This window comes from Sus scrofa, chromosome 6 (assembly GCF_054392235.1).
Source record: "Sus scrofa isolate SSC_HxYL_T2T_F1_AM1 chromosome 6, Sscrofa_HxYL_maternal_Yorkshire_Landrace_v2.0, whole genome shotgun sequence".
Classification (NCBI taxonomy): domain Eukaryota; kingdom Metazoa; phylum Chordata; class Mammalia; order Artiodactyla; family Suidae; genus Sus; species Sus scrofa.
In genome coordinates this window covers 169,655,163-169,670,514 of record NC_139388.1, presented here as the reverse complement: position 1 = coordinate 169,670,514, position 15,352 = coordinate 169,655,163, and positions in this window count along the sequence as shown.

The window sequence follows — 15,352 nt, the reverse complement described above, 5'->3', positions numbered from 1 at the left end:
AATGTGAAGCAAATGGAACTTTCATACATGGCTGGTGCAAATTTAAAATGGTACAGCTACTTACTTAATAAACTTACTTTATTATTATTATTTGTCTTTTTGTCTTTCCTAGGACCACACCCGCAGCATATGGAGGTTCCCAGTCTAGGGGTCTAATCAGAGCTACAGCTGCCAGCCTACACCGCAGCCACAGCAACACGGGATCTGAGCCGAGTCTGTGACCTACACCACAGCTCATGGCAATGCTGGCTCCTTAACCCACTGAGCAAGGCCAGGGATCGAACCCGCAACCTCATGGTTCCTAGTGGGATTTGTTAACCGCTGAGCCACAATGGGAACTCCCTTCTTCTTTTTTTTTTTTAATTTTGCTTTTTAGGACCACACCCAAGGTTCATGGAAGTTCCCAGGCTAGAGATGGAATCCGAGCTGCAGCTGTCTGCCTGCACCATAGCCACAGCAATGCCAGATCCAAGTCGAGTCTGCAACCTATACCACAGCTCACAGCAATGCCGGATCCTTAACCCACTCAGCAAGGTCCGGGATCAAACCCACATCCTCATGGACACTAGTTGGATTCCTTTCCGCTGTACCACAATAGAAACTCCAAGATTTATATTCAGACAAAAACTTACACATAAGGGAGTTCCCTTTTGGCACAGCTGGTTAAGGATCCAGCATTGTCACTGCAGCAGCTCAGATTGCTGCTGTGACTTGAGTCCAATCCCTGACCTGGGAACTTTCACGTGCCACAGGTGCAGTCAAACAAACAAACAAAAACAGCACACAAATATTGAAAGCAATTTCATCCATAATCACAGAAAAACCTGGAAACAACACAAATATATTTTAACTGGTAAATGGATAAACTATACTATATCCATATAATTGAATCCTACTCAGCAATAAAAAGAAATGAATTAGGAATTCCCATCATGGCTCAGTGGTTAATGAATCTGACTAGGAACCATGAGGTTGCAGGTTCGATCCCTGGTCTTGCTCAGTGGGTTAAGGATCCGGCGTTGCCGTGAGCTGTGGTGTAGGTTGCAGACACAGCTCGGATCCCACATCGCTGTGGCTCTGGCGTAGGCCAGCGGCTGCAGCTTTGATTAGACCTCTAGCCTGGGAACCTCCATACGCTGCGGGAGCCACCCAAGAAATGGCAAAAAGACAAAAAAAAAGTATAGAAACAGAAAACAGTGATTGCCAGGGATCACGTTGGAAGGAGGTGCTGACTACGAAGGTGGTGCCTGAGGGACTTTTTTAGGATAATGGAACTGTTTTGTCTCTTGATTGTCATTGTGCTGAGATGACTGTATGCAGTTGTCTAAACAGTTGTTCTCCACAGAAGGCAATTCTGTTCCCTAGAGGATATCAGGCAAGGTCTGGAGACGTTTTTGGTGGCCACAAGGCAAACGGAGAGGAGGTGCTATTGGCATCTAATGGGTAGAGGCCAGGGATGCTGCTGAACATTTTACAATGCAACAGGACAGCCCACAGCAAAGAATTATCTGCCTCGAAATGTCAATAGTACTAAGGTTGAGAAACCCTGGTCTAAACCAGAGGTCGGAAAACTATACCCCAAAGGCCAAAGTCAGCCTATAACCTATCATTATCTTGGCCACAAGCTAAGAATGTTTCTTAGATTTTTTTCATGATTGCAGAAACAAAAATCGAAAGAATATATTTCATGAAAATTACACAAATTTAAATTTCAGTATCCATAAATAAAGTCAAGCTCATCCACTTATGTGTTGTCTGTGGATGTTCTGGTGCTCCAAAGGCAGAAGTGAGTATTTATGACAGACTGTATGTCCACAAAGCCTAAAATATTTCCTATCTAGGAGTTCCCGTCATGGTGCAGTGGTTAACAAATCCCACTAGGAACCATGAGGTTGTGGGTTCGATCCCTGGCCTTGCTCAGTGGGTTAAGGATCCATCGTTGCCGTGAGCTGTGGTGTAGGTCGCAGACACCGCTTAGACCTGGAGTTGCTGTGGCTGTGGTGTAGGCTGGCAGCTACAGCTCTGATTAGACCCCTAGCCTGGGAACCTCCATATGCCATGGGTTTGGCCCTAGAAAAGACACACACACACACAAAACATTTCCTATCTAGCTCTTTACAATTAAATCTAAACCATAGAAACATACGCAAAAAATAGTACATTTTAATTATGCAAAAAAAATTTTTTTTTTTTGGTCATTTTAGTGCTACACCCGAGGCATATGGAAGTTCCCAGCTAGGGGTCAAATCCAAGCTGCAGCTCCCGGCCTATGCCACAGCCACATCAATGCCAGATCCAACCTGCATCTGTGACCTACACCACAGTTCACGGCAACAATGGATCCTTAACCCATTTTTTTTTTTTTTTTTTTTGGTCTTTTGTCTTTTTGTCTGTTGTTGTTGTTGTTGCTGTTGTTGCTATTTCTTGGGCCGCTCCCTCGGCATATGGAGGTTCCCAGGCTAGGGGTCGAATCGGAGCTGTAGCCACCGGCCTACGCCAGAGCCACAGCAACTCGGGATCCGAGCCGCGTCTGCGACCTACACCACAGCTCACGGCAACGCCGGATCGTTAACCCACTGAGCAAGGGCAGGGACCGAACCCGCAACCTCATGGTTCCTAGTCGGATTCGTTAACCACTGCGCCACGACGGGAACTCCCCTTAACCCATTTTGATCGAGGCCAGGGATCAAACCTGCATCCTCAGGGAGACTAGTCAGATTCATTACCACTGAGCCACAACGGGAACTCCTACTTATGTAAAAATTTTAAGGTGAATTTTAAAATGCGAAATTAGGAGTTCCCGTCGTGGCGCAGTGGTTAACGAATCCGACTAGGAACCATGAGGTTTCGGGTTCGGTCCCTGCCCTTGCTCAGTGGGTTAACGATCCGGCGTTGCCGTGAGCTGTGGTGTAGGTTGCAGACATGGCTCGGATCCCGCGTTGCTGTGGCTCTGGCATAGACTGGCGGCTATAGCTCCGATTCGACCCCTAGCCTGGGAACCTCCATATGCCAAGGGAGCGGCCCAAAGAAATAGCAAAAAGACCAAAAAATAAATAAATAAAATAAAATAAAATAAAATGCGAAATTACAGATGCCTACACTGAATGACTATGAACTGTGCTAAAACACACTCATTTCTGTAACTGTGCTTGTCTTTTCTGGTTTTCTTTCTAGAAGGTAAATGGTAAATAGTAGGAATTCATCACTGGATGGGTTCTGATGTGAGAATTTCCTGTTTAAAAAAAAAAAAATCATATGCAACATCTCTGACCGTGAAGAATCGCATTCAATCTCCTGGACACAGAAACAGTTCTCCAGAGAAGACATCTGTGGTGAAGCAGCTAATACCCCGTGCACTTGTCATCAGATCAGTAACGGGGTCTGACTGGGTGTCTCTGGCCGTGACTGCCCCTGGACTGAATGGGGCATTTATCATACTGTCTTGGGCAAACCAGCTGACCATCAAGCACACGGGCCCAAGAGCCTGTCAATTAGCTCCTGTCCATTAGCCCCTGTCCAAACACCCTGGCCCTAGTCCTGCAGTCATGTTATCAGTCCCTGCCAGACCCCGCGAGCGTGATCAGGCATGAGCTCCCTGTCTCCTGCTATCCCTCAGCTCCACTCGGACAAACTGTCAGTTAATTAGCTAATGTGGGTAAAAATGCTCGAAGCGAGAAATGCTCAGCTGGGCATGATTCTGACAATCACTTGCTGGGCCCCCTCCCTCCAGCTCCCTCCACCCCAAAGTCAGCCTGGGAACCTCCCTGAATGTCCACAGGAGGTGGCTGAGCAGGCATTCATGTTCAAGGCCAGAGGCCCCCCACCCCACACCCCCCAGCCTCCTAAATCTTTTTTTTTTTTTTTTTTTTGTCTTTTTTCCTTTTCTAGGGCCGCTCCTGCGGCATATGGAGGTTCCCAGGCTGGGGGTCTAATCAGAGCTGTTGCCCGGCCTATGCCAGAGCCAGAGCAACACGGGATCCGAGCCGCATCTGCGACTTACACCACAGCTCACAGCAATGCCAAATCCTTAACCCACTGAGCAAGGGCAGGGACCGAACCCGCAACCTCATGGTTCTTTGTCAGATTCGTTAACCACTGCGTCACAACGGGAACTCCTAAATTTGAAGCTATGGATTCAGCCAACTAGTATCATAAATCCTGAAGCCCAGGGTCCTGATTGGCTTTCTTCTTCTTTTTTAATTTTATTTTTATTTATTTATTTTGTCTTTTTAGGGCCGAACCTGTGGCATGTGGAAGTTCCCAGGCCAGGGGTTGAATCGGAGCTGTAGCTGCCAGCCTACGCCACAGTCACGGCAATCCTGGATCCTTAACCCACTGAGCGAGGCCAGGGATCAGACCTACGACCTCATGAATGCTAGTCAGATTCGTTAACCACTGCGCCACGACGGGAACTCCCAGCTTTCTTCTTTTAAAGGACTTGGTAGCATGGCAAATCTGGGTTCCCTCACATTATCAAATTTTGGATCATCTTTGACTTCTTTCTTCAGCTAGACAGGCCAGTTAGAAAGTCAAAACAGCCTTTTGAAAAGATTATGTGAGACTCAGAGCATTATTCGCTCCAAGTTTACACAGCTTTAAACCTGACATCCCCAGGGCCAATATTCAGTTCTCCATCTCTCAGTTCAAGCCACTCTGGGAGCCAGGAGAAATCCCTGTTCAGAAAGTTGATCCCTACGGGACAGAGTGATGGCTAGAGAAGCCAAAGCCGCTGAAGTTTCGTGCAGTTATCAAACGCCAAAGTAGGAAGGTGCCCAAGGCAGACACATGCTACTCCTGTCCATCTCCCCTCTCCGAAAGGTATTTCCGTAGAGGGAGACTGAAAATAGCTGACCTCGATCTCCCAAAGCCTCATTTCAGAAGAGTTGAGAGCCGTTTCATTGTAGCCGTATTTGGGAAATTCCTTTATGTTCCCTGATGATCCTTAGAAAGCAGTGAGAGGAGTTCCCACTGTGGTGCTGTGGGTTAAGAATCCAAATGCATGGCATGGTGGTTAACGAGTCCGACTAGGAACCATGAGGTTGCGGGTTCGATCCCAGCCCTTGCTCAGTGGGTTAAGGATCCGGCATTGCCGTGAGCTGTGGTGTAGGTTGCCGACGCGGCTCGGATCCCACGTTGCTGTGGCTCTGGCGTAGGCCAGGGGCTACAGCTCCGATTGGATCCCTAGCCTGGGAACCTCCATATGCCGCGGGTACAGCCCTAAAAAAAAAGCAAAAAAAAAAAAAAAAAAAAAAAGAATCCAAATTCAGGAGTTCCCATCAGGGCTCCGTGGTTAATGAATATGACTAGGATTGAACAAGGCAGGTTCCATCCCTGGCCTAGTTCAGTGGGTTAGGGATCTGGCGTTGCTGTGAGCTGTGGTGTAGGTCACAGATGCAGCTCAGATCCTGCACTGCTGTGGCGTAGGCCGGCGGCTACAGCTACGATTGGACCCTTAGCCTGGGAACCTCCATATGCCATGGGTGAGGCCAAAAAAAAAAAAAAAAGAAAAGAAAAGAATCCCACTGCAGTGGCTCTGGTCACTGCAGAGGTGCAGGTTTGATCCTTGGCCTGGCACAGTGGGTTAAAGGATTCAGCGTTTGCCCTAGGTGTGCCATAGGTCACGACTGCAGCTCAGATCTGATCCCTGGCCCAGGAACTGCCACATGCCAAGGGCACAGCCAATTAAAAAAATAATAATAATAAATAAAAACACTTGATGAATGACGGATGAATGTTAGCAACTTTTTTGTGTATTTTAAAACTTTTCCCCAATTACCACAGAAAGATCAGCTTTTCTTATAATGGTTAATCCTCCCTTAGAAAGAATCCACTTCACCTCAGGATTTTTTTAAGTAAAACAAAACCTGGGAACAGGACATAAACTTGTGCTGAACCCTGATACGAAGATGAATAGGCAGTGGGATTCCAGCTGCCAGTGAAGCGCCAGCACAGGAGGGATGCTCAGGCTGGCAGATGCCAGAGACTAAGGCAGAAGTGCCTCTGTTTCAGGCCTGAAATGCCTGCAGGAATTCCAACCCACTTCTTTTTGGGCTCTGTGGACACATTCTGCCTAGAGGCCCCCTCAGACGACAAGGGCTCCCTCAAGGCAGGCAATGCTGATTGCCAATGATCTCTGGCTGGCTTCGAAGGCAGAGAACAAGAATCTGCTTCTATGACAACATGAATGGCACCACCTCCAGGAAGCTTTCCCTGCTTCCTTTCCCAATCCCCATTATCCCCTCTCCCCACAGAGCCATTGCTCTGATGCTTTCCCTGGCCCCCTTAGAGCAAATGTCACCATTGATGCTGTGGCACCTGGCACTGGGAGAAGACATCACCCAGCCTTTTGTTTACTTCGAGACTCTGCCACTCGATTCCTGAGCCTCGGGTTCCTGAGCTGTCAAACGGACACAGTAATCACAGCACAGAGCACCGGCCGCCTCCAGGGATTCTCTTTGCGAACAATCCGACAACTCAGCCCTCCTATGAGATGATTGTGCCCAAAGAAACCACCTATGGGCCCAGAACCAGACAGGAACACCCACCAGGCCGGACCCAGAGAAGGCAGCCCTCTGCCCCCACCCCAGCCTCCCCACCCAGACCTCCAACCAGCTGCATCCAGAAAACAGTCAACAGTGCTAATAATACCCCTCCCATGTTACAGACACACCACCTGCAGGTGGGATGACAAGACCTCAGGTACGGAGGGTCTGTCCGGGGGTGGTCACAGGCATGTCCACAGTGGAACTCAGCTTTCCCTCAAATGAGTCACTCTTCTTTTTTTTTTCTTTTTGTCTTTTGTTAGGGCTGCACTCGCAGCATATGGAGGTTCCCAGGCTAGGGGTCCAATTGGAGCTACAGCTGCCAGCCTACACCACAGCTCTCAGCAACTCTGGATCCTTAACCCACTGAGCGAGGCCAGGGATTGAACCCGCAACCTCATGGTTCCTAGTCGGATTTGTTTCCGCTGCGCCACGATGGGAACTCCAAGTTGCTCTTCTTGATCCCAGTGTCAGAGACTAGCAGCACCCCAGGGACCCAAGTTGGAAATCAAGATGTGCCTCCCCTTCAATCTATCACTGAGTCCTGCCCCTCCTCCCTCTCCCAAATCCATCCATTGGGTGGCTGCCGCATTGTTTGTGCCGTTATCCTCCTCCTCACAGGTCTCCCTGCCCCTACACTGCCCCACAGGGAGCCTGTCTCCTCCTGCCTCTGCTGAAAACCCCCTCAACAGCTCTCAGGAAGAAAATCAGCTGCAGTAACTTTGAGCCCCCATCTTATCCCAGTCTGCTCCCAGCTTACCTTTTTTTTTTTGCTTATGCTTTTTAGGGCCACATCTGTGGCCTGTGGAAGTACCCCGGCTAGGGGTCAAATCGCAGCTGGAGCCACCAGCCTATACCACAGCCACAGCAACGCAGGATCCAAGCCGCATTTGTAATATACACCACAGCTCACGGCAACACTGGGTCCTTAACCCACTGAGCGAAGCCAGGGATGGAAGCCACATCCTCATGAACACTAGTCGGATTTGTTTCTTCTGTGCCACAAGGGGAACTCCCAACTTTCCTTTCTAATGTCATCTCTCTCTACTCCCTGCCTCATGCCTTCTTTCCCTCAAATTCACTGTCCTGTTTCTCACCTGCCTGTTTTCACTCATGCCATCCCCTCTGTCATTAAAGTCCTTCTCAGAGTTCAAGTTGTGGCTCAGTGGAAACGAATCTGACTAATATCCAGGAGGACACAGGTTCAATCCTTAGTCTTGCTCAGTGGGTTAAGGATCTAGCTTTGTTGTCAGCTGTGGTGTAGGTCCAGCTCGGATCCCTGGTTGCTGTGGCTCTGGCATAGGCCGGTAGCTACAGCTCTGATTTGACCTTTTTTTTTTTTGTCTTTTTGCCATTTCTTGGGCTGCTCTCGTGGCATATGGAGGTTCCCAGGCTAGGGGTCTAATCGGATCTGTAGCCGACAGCCTACGCCAGAGCCACAGCAACGCGGGATCTGAGCCGCACGACCTACACCACAGCTCACGGCAACGCCAAATGCTTAACCCACTGAGCAAGGCCAGGGATCAAACCCACAACCTCATGGTTCCTAGTTGGATTCGTTAACCACTGCGCCACGATGGGAACCCCCAGCCTGGGGGCTTCTATATGCCGTGGTTGCAGCCCTAAAAAGACACAAAAATAATAAAATAAAATCAAATCCTTCTCTTTTTCCTCTTCCATTGACTAGCTGCTACTTGTATGCTAAGATTCAGCATAGATTTCCACCCTCCCTGCAGACTTTTGCTCCCCATCCCCCGCCTCCATGCCCAAACTAGGCTAAGCATTCTCAGTGCTACCACTTGCTGAACGCATTCCAAGCACTTTTGCTGTCTTAACTCATTTAATCCTCACCACAAACCCTGGGCCTAGATTCTCCTATTATTCTTGTCTTACAGATAAAAACAATGAGGCTTGTAGAATGTAAAGCAAATTTTCCAAGACCAAACAGTAAGTGGCTTAGCAGTGCTGAACACCAGCTTTATTCACCTTTTTTTTTTTTTTTTTTTTTTTTTTTAAATAGCAAGAGCTAAGGAGGTCCCTGGTGGCCTAGCAGTGAAGAATCTGGTGTTGTCACTGCTATGGCTTGGGTCATTGCTGTGGCATGGATTTGACCCCTGGCCCGGGAACTTCAGCGTGCCACTGGGAGAAGCAAAAAAGTCAGTCAATTAATGAGTTATTTAATTTAAAAATAGATGTATTGTCTTTTTCTGATTATAAAAGTAACAAGAAAAAAGCAAAAACGCACTTTTTGGCAACCTGTTGAATACCCTTCATCTGGCAGGTACTCAATAAATGTCACCTCCCTATGCCTACACATACCTGCCGATTTGGAGAGCATTTTACATAAAGTGCTCACCCCATTCCTGCAGTCCTATGCCTGAGGCTGGCGTGCTCAGGACTGCACCGAGCACCCCCCCCACCCCGCTTCTCCTCTTCTGTTCCGCAACTGTCCCCCCACCTCCAGGAGTGTCAGGCTCTTAGGAGGTGTAACTCCAGCTTGGTTTTCCAGCCAGACTGAGACCATCAAAAACCATGTCAGCGCAGAGACCAAACAGCGCTCAGGCTTGGGGCTGCCGCTTATAAGCCGGGTGCCCCTGTTCGTCTTGCACCCCAGATCTCCAGCGCCGAACGAACACGCTCTCAGCTCTAAAGCTTCAGATTTCTCCACCAAACTTCAGGCCAGGGTCTGGGAAACCGAGTTCCACCTGCACACGGCGCTCCGCACCCCCCACCCTCAACCTAGTTGGGTCCTCGGGGGCTTCCACCCTCCGCAAAGCCACCGCTGGCGGCGCCACGCCGGGCGCCACCGTGTCCCCGGGTTAGCGGGGGACAGCACCCCTCCCCCCCCCACCCCCATCCCTGTTCTAGGCCCTGGCGCCCTTGGGTCAGGGCCGGAGGAGGCTTGTCCGGCCAAGCGCTGGCGCCGGGTGCGTCCCGCTTTACGGAAAGAACGTCCGGGAATAAATCCGGAGCGGATCTGCATCACAGCAGCACCGGGAGGGCTCAGTCACCGAAACCCCAAAGCCAAGGACGTCTCTCTCCCGCCCCTGCCCGGGCGCCGGGTGGGGGGCTGCGGGGCGTGGGGAGGGAGCTGCCGAAGGGAGGGAAACCTGGGCGGGGGAGGCGGCTCGCAGAGCTGAATCTCCTTCTCTTAGCTGCGCCCCACTTGGGCTGGGCCACCGTCCTGTCGAAGGAGGCGGGGACAGAGGCTAGGGTTAAAGGAAGGAGCCCGGAGCCTGGGGTGGTGAGAGTCCAGCGACCCCTACCCCTACTGCTAAGAATCTTCCAGCCTGGGTCTCTTCAGATTGCTCTACCAGCTGCCTCTGGGCCCTGTATCCGGGCAGCCCGCGCCTCTGCGACCCGCCCAGAGCACAGACAGCGGCGACCTCAAGTCCTAACCCTGCCTTATCCTACTGCCCATCTGACGTCTACTCCAGCCACATGCGCCAGCCTTGCAGGGCAGTTCATTCACCCACACAGCCAATCGGCGCTCCCTCTGGGCTTCAGCACATGCTGTTTCTTGGCCAGGAAAGTCTCTTAGCCCCTTGGATCAGCTAAAATGTTGTCCTCTCTTTACCAGCTTTGGAACCACTTATACCTTTTCCGTGAAGCTTGTAGGGGTCTATGCCCCTGCCTCTCTAAGCTCTCAAAGCCTGAACCTCTCTCTTAGCCCTGACACCTCTCTTAATGTATCTGTCAAGGAAGTCCCTTAGTGGCTCAGCGGTTAAGGAACCCAATTAGTATCCATGAGGATGTGGGTTTGATCCCTGGCCTTGCTCAGTGGGTTAAGGATCCAGTGTTGCCATGAGCTGTGGTGTAGGTCGCAGACGAGGCTCCAATCCCACGTTGCTGCGGCTGTGGTGTAGGCCGGCAGCTCTAGCTCTGATTCACGCCCTAGCCTGGGAACCTCGATATGCTGAGGGTGCGGCCCTAAATAGACAAAAGACCAAAAAAAGAAAATATCTGCCAAGCCTGTTTTCTACATTGGGTGGCAAAGCTCTTAAGAATAAGGACCAGGATTAGTTTGACTCTGTGACCCTCGTGTCAAAGGGAGTGCCTAACACTTGGTGGTCACAGCAGGGGCAGCTGTGAGATCTGGCAAGTCCTGTTCCCTCTCTGGACCTCAAACCCTTTCCTCACCCTTACAGGGAAGGATCTGGATGACCACCCCACCCCCAGGGGTGCCTCCAGCCCTGACCCTGTGAGTCAGTGATTTCCTGATTTCCCAGCCCCCTCTGATAACCTAACCTTGGACAGGTAAGGGGTCACGTGTCCATCTGAAATCCTTCCACCTTCTCTGAGTCAGTTAACGGAGGCAGTTGCCGAGTCTCAGGGACCCAAAAGGTGCTGGGAATCTCAACGCAGTGAGACTCATGCCCACACACTCTGATGCTATCTCAGCTGGAAAGTCCCCTGCCCCCGGCCACAGAGGCCAGTCAGGCAGCTCCAGCTTCAGGGGTGGAAGCTAGCCCATCCCAGAAAGCGAAGAGGCCCCATTCATAACCCCTCCCCAACACATACACACCATCTGCAGGATCAGGGGCAGCAACCTCTTAACACCACCCTAACGACCAGACCAGAAGCACCCCACTCTCCGCTGCAGCCTCCTTGCACCCAACCCACCCCGCTCTCTACAGTCTGAGCTGAGACCACTCAGGGCTCCCAAGAAAGAAGCCCCAGTTCAACTGTTTTCACAGCAGGAGCCTTTAGTCCTGACCAGAAGGAGCAGCTGGTCAGAGGGACCACTTCTCCCCAAAACTCCCACTGAAGGGGCTTTCATTTCACCCATTGAAGCCACGGAGAATACTGGTCCTCTGAAAGCACAGCCCTTGGAATTAGGCAGACTTGGTTGAGATGCCAGTTCTATAATCCCATGGCTAAACGATTTGAAACACGTTATTCACCCTCCCTGAGCCTCAGTTGCTTCATCTATACAATGGGAGCAGTGGTTTATATACACAGTGTGGTTGTGGGCATTGTATAAGATTTATAAGAACACCTGTCATGGACAGTGACACACACAGCATGTCAAGTGTGAGCATAATTTCTCTTCCCTATTCCCTGCATTCTCCCCTGAAGCTGCCAGACCCATGCTCTGGGAACCGAGAATGGAAATACCTGAAGTTGGAACTGATCTGGACAAAACGAGGACTATAGGACTAGTTTCAAGACTAAAAATTGAACTTGGGACCCAATTACAGACTTCAAAAAAGAGCAAAGGAAGTTGGTGGCCTAGAGAGGGGACATCATTTGCGAAAGGTCATAGGGCAGATACAGGGATGCGGAACAGCAGAGAAGCAGAGAGAGGGAGGCAAACAGGGTTGCAGGAAGAGGTCAGGCCTGAGGTTTTGAGCTGAATCCAAGGACAGGCAGCCGAGCAAGAGGCTAGCCAGCTGACATTGCCCCATTTCCCATGCCCAGCAGGGCCTGGCATTTGCCTTTCTCTGGAGCTGCTCCTTCTGGGTTCCTGAGTTTGCAGTCGTTTCCCAGAAATGCTAGGTAAATATCCCTGTTGTTTACTGAGTAACCAACCCATAGTCAGACAAGGGTCCCCATACAAAGTGCTGCCTCAAACTTGGCTCCTCCCATAGAGATGCCCTGCTCGTCTCCAACAGGCACCACCCTAGACAGATGCCCTCTACAAGGTCCCCTAGGGCCTTCCTGGGGACTTTGAACCCCAGCCCCAGGGTGGCTTTGCAGAGTGTCTGCTTCTTCCAGCAGCCCTAAGAAAAGTGTGGAATATGGACTGTTTTCTGTTTGATACTTTTTTTTTTTTTTTTCATTTTAGGGCCACACCCACGGAATATGGAAATTCCCAGGCTGGGGGTCAAATTGGAGCTGCAGCTGTCAGCCTCCGCCACAGCCACAGCAACGCGGGACGGCAATGCCTAAATTGTTTATCCACTGAGCAAGGCCAGGGATTGAACCTGCATCCTCATGGATGGCAAAAGTCAGGTTCCTAACCCACTGAGCCACAACGGGAATTCTGTGTTTGGTACCTCTCTGACCAAAAAGAAAGCCAGCCATGGGTTGCTATTCCAATGTGATAAGAGTCTTACTACCCTTTTTTTTTTTTTTTAGGGCTGCACCTGAGGTATATGGAGGTTCCCAGGTTGGGGGTCGAATCAAAGCTACAGCTGCCGGCCTACACGTCAGCCACAGCAACTCAGGACCTGAGCCGAGTCTGGGAGCTATGCCATAGCTCACGGCAACACCAGATCCCTGGCCCACTGAGCGGGGCCAGGGATGGAACTTGCATCCTCATGCATACTAGTCAGATTCCGACTCATTTCCACTGCACCACAACGGGAACTCCCAAGTCTTACTAACCTTTGAAAATGTACTGGGCTATTGTTAAGCCCAATCCAGGGAAGTTGAAGCCATTGAGACCAGTGTATTATGCTTCTTGATTTTTTTTCTTTAGGTTATATTTTGTTTATATATTTCCCTTCTCTCTCCCCACTGCCACGCCACTCCCCTCATCCTCAGGAATCAGGAATGTGCCCTTTGAAAAGAGGTCTGTCTTTTGTCTGGTTTATTGCAGGTGGGTTAACTCACCCTAACTAAGCTCACGTGTCCTGCGCTCTGCTTCCTCTTTCGTGTTCTTGTGAGAAGGCCCGTGCCCATCCCCAGTGGGAAATCCCAAGCTTTAGACCCTTTAGATCCACCCTTCACCAGCTGGCTTCTCAAGACTTCCAACTCGAGGATTCTCTAACCTTGCGATCTGGAACTCTCTGGATGCCAGAATTCCGTCATTCCCAGGCTTCTGTAACTCCGATTGCACCATGCTAGAATTCTCTGATGCTCATTCTGTGACTACGCACTCTATGCATCTAGAATTTTATGATTTTTGTGTTTCAAGAATTTGTCATTGACCTGGTGACAACAGCCAGGATTCACTTGGCCTGGGTTTCCGTGTTTGTTTTCCAGAGAATGCAGGTCTGGGCTCCAGGCTCTCTTCTCTGAATTCGCTGAAGGCAGAGGAAGAAGATGGCTGGATAAGTGAAGGGCAAGATTCCCACCTCCCCTGAGGCTGCCAGGGGTGGGGGTGGGGGATATGCCCAGGACAGCCCAGGCCTGGGCCCCTGCACTCAGCCTGCCTGCCTCCCCCAAGCCCCTCATTCCGGCGCCCGTATGTGAAGGTAGCAGGAAAACCAGGCTTCTGCACAGCCTTCCTACCAGCTTCCTTTCCTCCATGGCCAGCCTGAAGGTCCAGGAAAAGAAAGTTTACTGGGAGCCGGGCCTGGCCAAAGGGACAGAGGGGGAGGGTTAGGCGCTGGGCAGGGAGCCAGTGGAGGAGATAGAGGAAATTCCCTAGGGAGCCCTACCGCTTTCCCTGAAGGTGAGCAAGGAACAGAGGCCGGAAGTGGGGGTGTGGGGGAGGGCACTGGGAAGGGTGGGGTGACTGGTAGTGCATTGTGGGTCTGGAGCAGGGGCTTCCGGCCATTGATCCATTGGTGACAAGGGACCTCCAGCCTGGCGCCCTAGGGGCCGTGTGGTCCGCTCCTACCCATTGGCTGTATGTTCCTGTGCCTGAATCAGGCTCCCAAGAAAACAGGAGAGCAGGCTTGGGGGTGGGGAACCTGATCCTCCAGAGCCCCATCTCCAGAGGGCCCACGGAGGCCGGGAAAGGGGGCAGGACTTTCTAAGGCTCACACAGGGGTTCGGAGCAGAACAAGGACTGAAATTCTGGGCTCCTTCGGCCCAGAGCTATTCGGCCCCACACTGTCCAAAGGACCCCAGTCTTATAAAAGGCTCCCTCTATGAGACCATTTAGCCAGATTCTCTGCTAGAGGATGGGCCCGCCCCTAGGCTGCCTCCCAGGCGCAGTCTGGACCACTCCTCCAGCCCTGCGGCTTGGCTGAAGCTGCCAAACCCGATTTTCCAGTGGTTGCCCAGGCTGGGTAGAGCGGGAAGGCCTCCTCCAGACAGGAAGCCCTCAGCCCCTGTCCCCCTCCCCCTCCTCCACCTGCTGACCTCACCCTCTGCTCCTTTACCCCGGCGCCAGCACCATTTCCTCATTCCATCTTCCTGCCATCTCCCTGGGCTGCTCCCTGGGCTGCATTGGGAGGTGTGGCCCAGCACCGCCCCTCTCTGGTCCTCAGGTTTCTCATCCATAGATGAGAAACACCTGCCCGCCTCCTAGGGCTCAACTGTGGGCAAGCTCCAGAGAAAAGGGAGAGGCAAATGGCAATGGACCACCCCTTGGAGGGTGGGTCGGTGCGGTGCCGGGAGCACGGCTGTGGGTGTGAGAAGGACACACACCTCTGTGGAGTTCTGGGGGTGTGGTTGTTGGGGTGAGAGGTGCAGAGGTAAAGGGACCATGTCCCTTTGGTTTCCTCGGGTCACCTCGATGGGAGACGGACAGAGACCTACATTCCAGATTAAGACCCCTCGTCACCAACGTGCAGAGCCCTCGCCGCCATCCCGGGCCCTGCCGGCGTGTTCTGTTGAAGCTCTGTCTCCCACTGAGCTGCAGCTCCCACCAGGAAGAACTCCCACTGCCTTGCTCACAGCTCTATCTCCAGAACTTGGCATCCTCCCTGGCACATAGCAGGCACCACTGACAGACACACAGTTACAGATTGCAAAGCAGAAGGAGGCGCCCCCGAGGGCCTGGAGACCAGCCAGGTCAGCTCACCTAACACAGGCCCCTTCTCTGGGCTGCCATTCGGCCCAAGCCGCCTCCTCTGGCCGGGGTGCCCAGGGTTCCCAGCTTCCAGGGAGCTCTGGCTGGGGGTGGGAGAGAGTGAACTGTATTCTCGGTCATCCAGGGGGTCACCTAGACTGGGGTGGTGGGTGCCCACTGG